At 46.0% G+C, this 12,347-nt stretch overlaps 1 protein-coding gene across 3 annotated transcripts in view; it reads right to left on the bottom strand.

Moving 5' to 3' along the window:
* The window catches only part of Sipa1l3 (signal induced proliferation associated 1 like 3), a 157,164-nt gene extending 148,607 nt beyond the window's left edge, over positions 1–8,557 (bottom strand). For 2 of the 3 annotated variants that reach the window (XM_048329868.1, XM_048329864.1), the window contains exon 1: positions 8,073–8,555. The gene's annotated coding sequence lies outside the window, so the exon portion shown is untranslated. Of the gene's footprint in view, positions 1–8,072 lie in introns of all 3 variants that reach the window. The other variant, XM_048329867.1, reaches the window with a different exon arrangement.
* Between the last annotated feature and the right edge of the window lie 3,790 nt (positions 8,558–12,347).

Here is a 12,347-nt window from a genome sequence, read left to right as displayed (position 1 = left end):
CCCACCAGGCACTGGCCTGCAGTAGAACAGGTGTGTGTTGGGTCATACCTGCTACCTTGTTGACGTAGGAGACCCAGATCCATCCTTTGTCTTTGAGGGAGAACTCTGAGCCAAGACAGGAGAGTTTGAAACAGTGACTCCAAAGAGTTGACAGGTTTTCTGTGGCCACCTGTCCTGCTCCTGCCCACTCTGCCATGTCTCCCAACACAGAGTATGGCAAGGTTCACAGCTAGTCCGTGCTGCGGGTGAACTACAGGAAGAACTGTGCCCAGCCCTGAGGAAATCCACAGACACCAGGGGACAGGTCTTTAGCCCCAGGTAGCAGTTTAGAAATGAGTTTATGAACAGGCTGACCCTGGCTTGCCTTTCTCTCTCCCTGCTTCCTATCATCTCTGTCCCTAGACTCCTCTTTTCTGAGAGTAAGGTCCTTGTGTTCAACAAACCGAGAGCTCAATCCAATGCATGAACCTGGACTCTTTCAGGTCTCAACCAGCACCCTGGCACCAACATAAACTCAGGGAGCATTGCTGACAAACTCTAGGAATCCATTTTGTATAACAAGTCCTTTCATACTTCTTTTTTTTTTTTTTGCCTGACACTCAAGCCTCTACCTGACAGTACATAAAACAAGGTTTAAAAGCATGAGCTGGGGTGCAGCACACCTTTAGGACCAATAAACAAACAAATAAATAAATGCACAATGAAAGCATGGACCGGAGCTGAGCTTGAATTAGGCCTCTACCACTTTCCAACTCTGGAGTTTGCAGCCTCCTGACACCTCACCTCAGCTTCCTCATCTGTCAAGTGGGAATGACCACAGCTCGCACCACCACAGAACACTGGTAACACTCACCGGCACTGAGCGCAGTGCCAGGCATGGAGGTGCATGGACCTGTTGCTGCTGAAGATGCTTTCCATCCCTCAGCCACCATGAACAGGATGCAGCTCAGCAGGAGAGAGAGCACAGCCTGTGTGAGGCCCTGGGATCCCATTCGCAGCATAAGAAAGAAAAAAAAATAATAAAACTATCATGATCAACCTCACACTAGGCCCCTGTTATCCAATATGGTAGCCATTAGCTACATACGCCTACCAAACAGTGGAGAGGCAAAACAGAATGTGCTGAGAGTATAAAATATACAATGTAAGCGAGGCTCAAGAGCACACATCTGTAGTCCCAAGGGGCCTAAAGCAGGCAGAATGTGTTAGCCCAGGAGTTCAACACTAAGCCTGGAAACATAGGACCCATTTCAAAATAAAGAAAAAGCAAAAACAAACAAATCCACATTGGACTTCAAAGATTTCATGTGAAAAAAAAACCTATAAAACACCTCATTAATTTTTATGTTGATAACATATTTGCATGGTATTTTGGATTAAATAAAATACATCATTAAAATTAATTTCCTCTGCTACTTGAGAAATAGAGAGAGATGGGATGATTTTGAGTCCAAGACCAATCCAGGAAAAAAGTAGCAAGATACTGTTTCAAAACCAAAGTAAAAATGAAAGGTCTGGGGCTGGGAATATGGTTTAGTGGTAGAGTGCTTGCCTAGCATGCATGAAGCCCTGGGTTTAATTCCTCAGCACCACATAAACAGAAAAAGCCGGAAGTGGCACTGTGGCTCAAGTAGTAGAGTGCTAGCCTTGAGCAAAACGAAGCCAGGGACAGTGCTTAGGCCCTAAATCCAAGCCCTAGGACTGGCAAAAGGAGGAGGAGTAAGAAGAAGAAGAGGAAGAGGAGGAGGAGGAAGAGGAGGAGGAGGAGGAAAGGACTGGAGCTCAAGCGGGAGAGCACTTGTTTACCATGCACAATGTTCTGGGATAATATGAAAAAGCAAATCATAAGCTCACACCTGTAACTGTAGATACTCTGGGGGTTAAGGTATGAGGATGGCCATTGGAAGCCAACCTGGGCACAGGAAAGTCCATGAGATTCTTACTGCCAATTAATCATTAAAAAAAAAAAAAAAAAAAAAGACCTGGGGCTGGGGATATGGCCTAGTGGCAAGAGTGCTTGCCTTGTACACATGAGGCCCTGGGTTCGATTCCCCAGCACCACATATACAGAAAACAGCCAGAAGTGGCGCTGTGGCTCAAGTGGCAGAGTGCTAGCCTTGAGCAAAAAGAAGCCAGGGACAGTGCTCAGGCCCTGAGTTCAAGGCCCAGGACTGGCCAAAAAAAAGAAAAAAAAAAAGCCCGAAGTGGAATCTTGGCTCAAATGGGAGAGCACTAGCCTTGAGCACAAACGTTCAGGAACATGCCCAGGCCCTAAGTTCAAGCCCCAAGACCAACACACACACACACACACACACACACACACACACACACACACACAATAATTTCCTCTGCTTCTTTTCACTTTTTACAATGTGGTCAGTAGACTATGTATCAACTAAGAATGCTTAGAAAAAAAAAAAAAAAAGAATGCTTAGAAGATCATCTAGCACCCATGTGGTTATTACATTATCTCTGTGAACCATTGAGACCTAGTGATATATTCCACCTGTATCATATTCAGTGGTATCAGTGTCCAGCCTGATGCTCAGCATACAGATTAAGCAGAAGAAGAAGAAAAAGAAAGCTTCACAGATTGATGGGTGAAAGGAGTGTAACATTTGTCTGGTCTTCAAAGCATCCACTACTATCCTCAGATTGAGCCAGGGCTGTTCATCATTCAAACTACTTAACAACCTGTAAGGCAGGTCCAGGCTTTATCAAATTAAAATGGACACATCATGGAACAGAGGAAGGGCTAGAGTCCCTTTGGAGGCCATGTCATCATTTTAGTTATTAAGTTGTAGTGTGACGCTTTAACAGTTAATAAGGCTGGCTTAATGGTTAAAACATACCCTGTCCTATCCCCTGCCAACCTCACACAAAGATTGCCCAAGTGAGACACTGTCCTCACCCATTCTTAGACCTGAGCCTTTCGTATCCAGTGTGAAAGCCATGCAGTCAACCTTGGGTTTGAAATGACCAACAAACCATCCTAACAGAAACTGACCTAATCCTCTTTCCTGCTGTGTAATCCAGGCTGGCTTCAATCTCACAGTCCTTCTTGAGTCCTGAGATCATACATGTAAGCCATTACACCAGATCTATTGTGTTTTATTACCAGTGGAAATGATACCACATCATCCCCACGCTGTTCCTACTGCTGAATGAATATGGCACTAACATAGTCTGCAGCACTCTGCCTGTCAAACCAACATGAACAGGAAATGCTGTGTCTACTTCTTCCACTGGCCTCTGTCTCCTTGTAAAGAAAGCCTGGAAGGAGAGAGAGTAAAGAGCCTGAGTCTAAAAGCATTTGCTCATCTGTAAAATGAGTTCAATAAAGTTAACCATGTCACTGGGCTTCCATCAGGATTAAGTTAAGGACGGGTGTGAAATGCCAAGAAGAGCAGCTAGCAGAGTTAATACTAGAGTACTACCGTAGCTGCTATGGCTATTATTTTAAGAAAATTCACCTTTGTCCACTTATTTATGACACTACTTCTGTAGTAAATTTATTCCCACCTCTGGACCTTTACACTTGCTGTTCCTTCTGCCTGGAATGTTCTTTCTCTAGTTCCTGACACAGTGGGTGCCTTTTGCTCACTCTGGTCTCAGCTCACATGACTTCTCTTCAGAGGCCCAAGAGGCCTTGCCTGACCATCAGCTACAATAATCACCCTTTCCCTACCCCCATCCCTCTCACCAGCCACTTTCCAGCCTCTTACCCTGTTATTTTCTCCATTATACTTAAAAACCACTCAAAAGTGGATGGATCAGACTTTTTTTCTTTTTTAATTAAAAAAAAAAAGTCAGACAAAAATGTTCATGCCTGTAATCCTAGCTACTTGGGAGGTTGCAATCAGGAAGAACAAAGTTTGAGACCAGCACCATTAAAAACAAAAAGGATGTAACACCCCTGACTGAACACAGTAGTACATGCCTATCATCCTAGCTGCATGAGAGGCTGGGAGGCAAAGACTGGGAGGATCATGGTTCCAGACCAGCTTAAGTAAGACAGGCCTAGGGCTGGGAATATGGCTCTAGCAGCAAGAGCACTTGCCTCGTATACATGAAGCCCTGGGTTCGATTCCTCAGCACCACATATATAGAAAAGGCCAGAAGAGGCGCTGTGGCTCAAGTGGCAGAGTGCTAGCCTTGAGCAAAAAGAAGCCAGGGACAGTGCTCAGGCCCTGAGTCCAAGCACCAGGACTGGCAAAAAAAAAAAAAGAGAGAGGCCTATACCTATCATTCCTGCTCAAGTGGTTGAGTGCCAGCTGTGAGTGAAAAAGTTAAGCAAGAATGTGAGGCCCTAAGTTCAAGCCATAGTACTGACATAAAATAAAATAAATTAAATCACCATGGGCAAAAGTACATCCATTTTCTTCTCTCGTATCTAAAAAACCTGCCAGTGGATGCTTATTATTCACAATCTGAACACCCAGTTATTCCTGGGGGATAGGACTTGGATAGGGAGGGGAGCAACTACTATGAGCCTATCTTTCTTGTATAACTTCTTTTTTAAGCCAAATCCAACCTAATCTCTTTCCCCTCCTATCTCTCCTCTCTTTCTCTCTTTATCTCTCTCTCTCTCTCTCTCTCTCTCACACACACACACACAAAGGCCATTACCAGAACGATCCTAAAAACTAGGAGTAATATCAGTCTTGGAAATAAAAATGTGCAACAACCCCTCATCCTAACAGCTAAAAACTAACACTTTATAGGAAATGACTTCAAATTTTATGAAAATGTAAGTACATTTAGATTTTGCAAGTTATTAAGCCTAATTTTGAAATTTATCAGCAAAATGTGTTTTGTAGCAAAAAAAAGGGGGGGAGCACCAATTGCTACACTTCCTAAATTCCATTTTTGATTTACCACCTAACAACTGCAACGTCTAACAAACAGGCTCATATTTAACTTAAACCATTCTACTCAGACTAACAAATAACCATATGCTATTGTCACTAACAATGGAGGCCAACCAAGATTTTTGTTGTTGTTGTTAGGAAACTCTTTCATTTTTTAAATTGTTATTATAAAGGGGTTACAATTCCATAAGTCAGGTAATGAGTACAATACATCTTGGGCAAGAGCACCCCTTCCTTCCCTTTCCCCTATTTTCTCCCCTCCCATCTCCAGGTATTTTTTTAAGTCACTGACACATTTCTGCAGATAAAACACGCACACGCACACACACACACGTAAATTTAATGACCATCATAAATCTGATTAACACCACAAGTTTCCATCCTCACATGAAAATCACAACGGCAGATTTTGACAGAAGACTGAACCAAAATTGATATTCCCACCCAGCCTTTTCTGGGGTATATAGTGTGTGTTGTCTCCCCAAATGCCAGGGGTGGCCACTTTCCCACACAGAATAGTCTAACCTGCTGACAAGAGTGTAATTTTTCAGAAATAAATGAACAACTTAACTGATCTTTGCCAGGTTACTGCCATAGAATGGCCAGGGTCCCCTGAAAGTCAGGCTTGCCTTTCATATCTGCAGTCACTGCAGTCTAGCCAAACTCATATTATCTTCTCTACCCCTTCTTAATACATATGCTGCATATGTTCATCCTTGGTGATTTGAAAGAAACAAATGGGCCTTGTCAGAAAGGCCACCTCCAGGGGCTAGAAGAACTTCTAGGGTCGTCAAATGGGAGAACAACGTGGGGTTTCTGTGACATGGTAGCTACATCCTGTGTGCCAATCACCTGGATGAGGGAAAGTAAAGGAAGAAGGGCAATTCCAAGTTTCTGGCTTGGGCAACTAGGTCAATGCTTATCCATTTGCCACAATGGTGACTACTGAATCATGGAGGAGGAAGAGGAAGAAGAGTTCAAAATGGACATGTTGTATACTTTGGGTTTTTGTTTTGTTGTCTGTTTTGTTTTATGCCAGTCCTGGGGCTTGAACTCAGGGCCTGGGCACTGTCCCTGAGTTTCTTTTGCTCAAGGCTAGCATTCTACCACAGCACCACTTCTGGCCTTTTCTGTTTATGTGGTGCTGAGGAATGGAACCCAGGGCTTCATGCAAGCTCTCTACCACTACACCACATTCCCAGACCACATGTTGTGTTTTATAGTGCCAAAGAATAGCCACCCGGAGATACCAATGACGCATAGGCTTCATATCTGAGCTGGAGTTCAAGGGTTTAGTGTGGGCCTCAGAGAGTCAAGAGCTAGCCATACTGGGACAATAATTAAAGCATTGGGACTGGATGTGTGGTTCAGTGATAGCATGCTGAGCAGCAGGCATGGTGGTGCATGCCTGTAATCCAATCAGTTGGGGGATCCAAGGCAGGAAGATCACAAGTTTGAGGCCAGCACCAGCTACACAATGAGATCTTGTCTTAAAACAACAACAACAAAAAATGGCCCTAGCACTCCAGTACCAATAATAAGTAAAGAACAAGGACTATATGGAGTGATTTGGAGGGAGAAGCAGTGTGCAGGTAGCTGCTAATGACAGGTCTGCATCATCTCTTCTCAAGCCCATATACTATAGAGCACACACCACAAGTTAACCTTAGGGGAAAAGGAGAAAGATACACTAACCTTGTCCCCACCTCTGCCATATAAGTACAGACAAAAGCAGAAGAGCCAACACATGGGGGAGAGAGGGGAAAGAGAACAACAAAAAAAAAAAAGATGCATCCATCAAGTGCTTAATGTGTGCTGGGACCTGTACAAAACACTAAGCATGAATTAATCTCCTGGAATCATCAAAACAATTCTGGCATAGAAGTCTTATGACTACCATTTCACAGATGGGACACTGAGGCTGGGAGCAAATGTGTGGGGGAGCTCAGGGCTGTCATGTCACAGCCCACAGTTAAGCAGTCTCTGGGCCAGATGGAGAATATTGAAGAACAACAATTATAATACATAAGAGCTGCTACTTAGTGAGGGGTGGCTCAGACTAGGAATGCAAGCTCATCCTTCTGAGGGTGGTCCTGCTATGGTCCCATTTTTATAAATGAAGGACCTAAGACTGCAGGAGATGAAATCAAGTGAACCATTTTTAAATCTGGACCGCTGGGCAGACCAAGACTACAGCCAAAGACACCCCTACCCTATTGCAGAGGGTCTTTGGGCCACTGGGAAAACACCGAATAAATGACACCATTTACTGAGCGCTCTGTGCCAGCTGCTGCGCTAAGCACTTTACACATGGGATTTTCATTGCTTCTTCAAAGCAACTGGCAGTGGGGTGGCTGCTATTGAAATCCCCATTTTACAAACGGGGAAACTGAGGCACAAGAGGTTGAAGACAGCTGGCCAAGGTCACACAGCTGTTCAATGGTCGAGCTTCAAATCTGAACCTGGGTCTCTCTCTCTCTCTCTCTCTCTCTCTCTCTCTCTCTCTCTCTCTCTCTCTCTCTCTCTCTCTCACCTTCCTCAAACCAAAGCTTTGAAACAAAATAATCTGTTTTTCCAGCAGTTGTTCTGCATTGAGTACTAACTATGGATTCGGCATATGCTTCAACTAGCCGTTCACCCTGTGCAATCGATTATCTTCACCTCATTTCTCCAGGAGCTAACAATAACGCCAACACCTAACAAGTACCTTCCATGTGGCAAATGCCTTATACGCCAGATCTCAAAAAACGAATCCTCAGCAAAAAGAGAATTTAAAAATTAAAAAAAAGACCACCTGATATTCTTCTTCCTCGTTTCATCGAAGGGGGGGAAAAATTGAGGCTCGCCGCGTTTGCCTCACACCGCAGCTCTGGAGTGGCAGAGCTGGGACGTGCACCCCACAGCTCCCCCAGACACCAGGCTCTCCCCCTCCCCTCCAACCCCATACCACCAACACCTCACACAGCTCCGGCTAGCACGTCAGGAAAGTTGAGCCATGCGGGCTCGAGTCCCCCCAGCTGGGTCCAGGAGGGCGTGAGTCCCAGCGCCGCCGCCCCCCACAGCCAAGTGCCCACAACCCGGCCGTCCGCCTGGTCGTCCGTCGGTGCTGACCCCCGGAGGTGGGAGGGAGGGGGGTCCGAGCAGCCACCAATTCCCCTCCACCTTTGCACCAAGCTGCTTCTTCAGCCTGAAACACCATACCTGATTATCCCAGTTGCCCGCCCCAGCGGGTTCCTCGATCGCGGCGTCTGGCCCCCGCGCGGCTCGCTTGGAAGACGCCGCCAGCTCCGGTGGCCCGAGTGACTTCCAGGCTGCCCACTTCCAAGCCGCTTCGCGCGAGACCTCCTGGGAACTGTAGTTTTCGCCGCACAGGGGCGAGAGAACTGAAGAGCCTAACTCGCTCGCGCGCAGGGGCTACTGGGAGCCGTAGTCACAACCAACCACTGCGATACCTTCTGGGAAGTGTAGTTCCACTGGTCGCTTCCTTGCCGCTGCGGCCGTCTCCACAGAACACTTCCGCAGCCCGGAGGGGCGTGAGGGGACTGAGAGGGAGGGGGAAGGGGGCGTGTCTTCTTGCGGGCTGCAGCCCGCGAGCCGCGCTTGGCGCTATACCCGGAGCCTGTTTCTCCTCGCGGCGTCAGCCTCCTTTCTCTCTCTCTCCCTCTCCACTCGGTGGACCTTCTCCCCTCCCCTTCTGAGGGACGCGAGTCACTTGGCCTAGAGCGCCAGCCTGGGAGAGGCGCGAGATAGAAACGAGCCCTGCGCTAGACACACCCCCCTCCTTCGGAGTGGAACGCGGGAGAAGGGTGGCGGTGCGCGCCCCCGCGGGCGTGCTCCGTTGCGTGCGCGCCCGCCCGCACACGTGCACGCCCTCCCCAGGTAACTCCTGGGGAGTCCTGCCGGGACTCCCTCTCTTCACTACCCACCCTCTTCGCCCCCCCCCCACCGCCGGACGCGTGCGCGCGCTTTGCGCGGATTCTCGCGCCTCGTCTGCCAGTGCGCACGCGCTACCCCGGCCCCGCGCGCTCGGCCCCTCCGCGAGGCGTGAGGTTGCGGGATTAACCGCTGGGTCTGCGGACTCTTCCCCCGCAGCATCAGGCGCTTGCCTTTGGGTCCCAGTCGTCCACATCGCAGCTCCTGGGTACCGCCACACTCGCCGTACCCATCGCTGTGTAGTCGGGAATCTGGTCGCTGGTAACTGGAGCAGACCCTGCTTGGAAAGGAAAGAAAAAAAGCGACCCCGGGGTGGGGTGGGTGGGGCCGCCCAGGGCTCCCCATCTTCCACTCTCTCTCGGATGCTACGTTCCTAGGTTTCACCAGTGGTTATTGAGTCCCTTACAAGCCTAGGAAATGTTCCAGCTTAGCTCACCTGCTGATACAACCAAAGATTTTTTTTTTTCAATCCCTCTCTCATTTTCAAATGAATATTGCCACTCCTACTCTTTGTAAGGGTGACTGAGGGAATGTTTGAACTGCAGGGTTCTGTGGTCAAGAACCCTCATCCATAATACCTTCCTGCTTCGGCCTGCTTTTAGGAAGATGCTTAGTATGACCTGAAGCTGGGAGAGGCAGAGTCATTCATTTGTCCACTCCTTCAATGAGAATGAAAATGTATTCAGCACTCAGGCCAGGTCAGGTTGAGTGTTAATGAAGACATGGGAGGGGCGTGAGGGGCTCCTCAGTTCCACAGGCATTTGAGCCCACCTTCCAGGCTGTGGCATCTCCAGCAGAAAAGAGTTCTATTAGAAATTTAAGCTGGGCATTGTTGGCTCAAGGCTGTAATCCCAGCTACTCAGGCGGATGAGATCTGGACAATCATGGCTCAAAACCACCTGGACAGGAAAGTCCGTGAAACTCTTAATCTCCAGCTGATCACCAGAAAGCCTGAAGTGGTGCTGTGGCTCAAATGGTAGAGCGCGAAGTTTAAGGGAAAAGGCTAAAGGTCTGGGACCAAGCCAAGCTCAAGCCCCAGTGAACGAACACACACACACACACACTCACTTTAATTCAAGATACATGCAATTTTAATTTTTACCTAAATCCAGTAATCACTTATTTAGCCCAAACACATTGAGAATATTTCAGGTTATGTTGAATGGAAATGTTTTCTGTTGCTTTAGTTTTGCAATTTAGTTAACAAGAGTCATCTGGAGAATAGGTCCTAGTAGGTTGGAAGTTGCCCAATGTTCATTAATAAAAACTTGGATAAACAAATGATAGTTAAGCCACATAGTGGAATACCCTGCAGTTGGAATTTGAAAATTGAGGTGGAGCTCATTTATTAAATACTAATTCACACATTAATCAGTTGATCTCTAGAGTAAAAGAAAATATGCAGAACATTGTATAGAGCATATATTTTACATATTAGAAGAAAGTTACACATATACTTGTATATGTACAGAATACTTTTACAACAAAACAGATAGGACCCAACCAGGGTTACATTCATGAAAGGGAAACAGGACAAGTGGTCATGTGTGAAAAAGTCTTTTCTTTATATACCCCTTAGTATGTTTAAAACTTTTTTACCATGTTCATTTTTTTAAGCAACTTAAGGGGCGATAATAGCTAAGTCATAAAACCATAGTAATCATGAAAACATATATAAGAGCCAGTGGCTCATACCTGTAATCCTAACTACTCAGGAGGCTGAGATTGGAGGATTGAGGTTTGAAACTAGCCTGGACAGAAAAGTCCTCGAGATTCCTTCTCCAATTAGCTAATTAATGTGACTCAAGTGGTAGAGCGCCAGCCATGAGCAAGAGCACCAAGTGAGTGTGAGACCCTGTTTTCAAGCCATAGTCCTAGATGCTGTCATTACTCCCAGTGATCCTGGGAAATTCTTTCACTCAGTGACACTAGCCAACCCTCTTACAGTATGTTGTAAGCCTAGAAAATTGTTTCTCTTCATAAAGGAAGTTAAGTGTATTCCAACCCTAAGTATGAAGATACCTAAAGTTCTTGTACTCTTTAAGACCCTGGGAATGAAGTTGGGCTCCTTATCAGTAATGTCATAAACAGAAGAGCTAAACTAAGCTTGACTCTAACTGGGCTCTTCTGGTACCACTGGACTTTCTTTTTTTTTTTGTCAGTTGTGGGGCTTGAACTCTGGGCCTGAGCACTGCCACTGAGCTCCTCAGCAAAAGTCTAGCACTCTACTACTTGAGCCACAGTGCCACTTCCACCACTAGACTTTCTATACCCCTCTACCCAAATATGAGGCTTCCCTACAGGGCTCTACCTCAAAGTGAGATACATACATGAACCTCATTTTAGGTAGTAATTTTTTTTTTTTGCCAGTCCTGGGGTTTGAACTCAGGGCCTGAGCACTGTCCCTAGCTTCTTTTTGCTCAAGGCTAGCACTCTACCACTTGAGCCACAGCGCCACTTCTGGCCATTTTCTATATAGGTGGTGCTGAGGAATCAAACCCAGGACTTCGTGTATATGAGGCAAGCACCCTTGCCACTAGGCCATATTACTAGCCCCAGTAAAATCTTTTTTTCAAGTATGTATTCATGGTATTTTGAATCTCAGAGGTTGAACATGGTAGGACAGGCTTGCCTACAGCTGAGGCAGAGACAAGAGGATCATTTGTGCATAGTTTGGAAACCAGCCTGAGAACAACATAGCAAAACATACTAACAACAAATCAACACCCCCAAAAGAAAAATGAATCAATAGTGAAATTTGTTTGAGAAAATTAAAAATTACAGAAAAGTTTAAAGAATAAAATAACCCTTTCTCAGAACTTCCCATGGTGACCAAGTTTATGACCTACTACCCTTTGGTGTGTGCCTTCCCTGCTAAACTGGACAGTTGTAAAACAAACCAAAACTCAAAAACTCCTCGCTGCCTCCAGTTATCACCTCCTAAGTGGAACACACACACACACACACACACACACACACACACACACACACACACAGAGCCAATGAATGACCCAAAGGAAGTCCAAAGGGCCTCACAGTATGGTGGAGTGTAGTGCCCTCTAGAGGCAACTCCATTACAAGGCAAGGCTCAAAGGACATATTCTGAGCCACTGCAACCTGCCTGAATTCAAACTAAGAAAAAATAAATAATTCAAGTAATACAAACCTAGTTTTTCTATATAGTTAGCAGGACCTACCGCATCTTGACCCCAAATACTGGCTCCCCTCAATTAAGCACAGGGCTTGAATTGTCCCATCAGATTGTCTTTGGATTATCAAGATAATAAACCACAAGAAGTATTCAGTCAACCGAAGTTTATTCCAGGCTTGCTTTATTTATTTTTTTTTAGTACTAGGCCTAGTATTTGCTACCACTTGAGCTACCTCCTCGACTCTTTTGGGAGTTGCTTTAGTTATTTTTGGATAGTTTATGTCCTTTGATACCTAGTTCTTTCAAAAATAATACTGGCTAAGTAGCCCTCTTTTGGATTCCCACAGGTTTTAAGCAACAGTCCTGAGGGGGACTAGGGAAAAATCAAGGTG

This window comes from Perognathus longimembris, chromosome 20 (genome assembly GCF_023159225.1).
Source record: "Perognathus longimembris pacificus isolate PPM17 chromosome 20, ASM2315922v1, whole genome shotgun sequence".
Classification (NCBI taxonomy): domain Eukaryota; kingdom Metazoa; phylum Chordata; class Mammalia; order Rodentia; family Heteromyidae; genus Perognathus; species Perognathus longimembris.
Note: the sequence above shows the minus strand (reverse complement) of the source record. Positions and strands in the feature narration are given on the sequence as shown.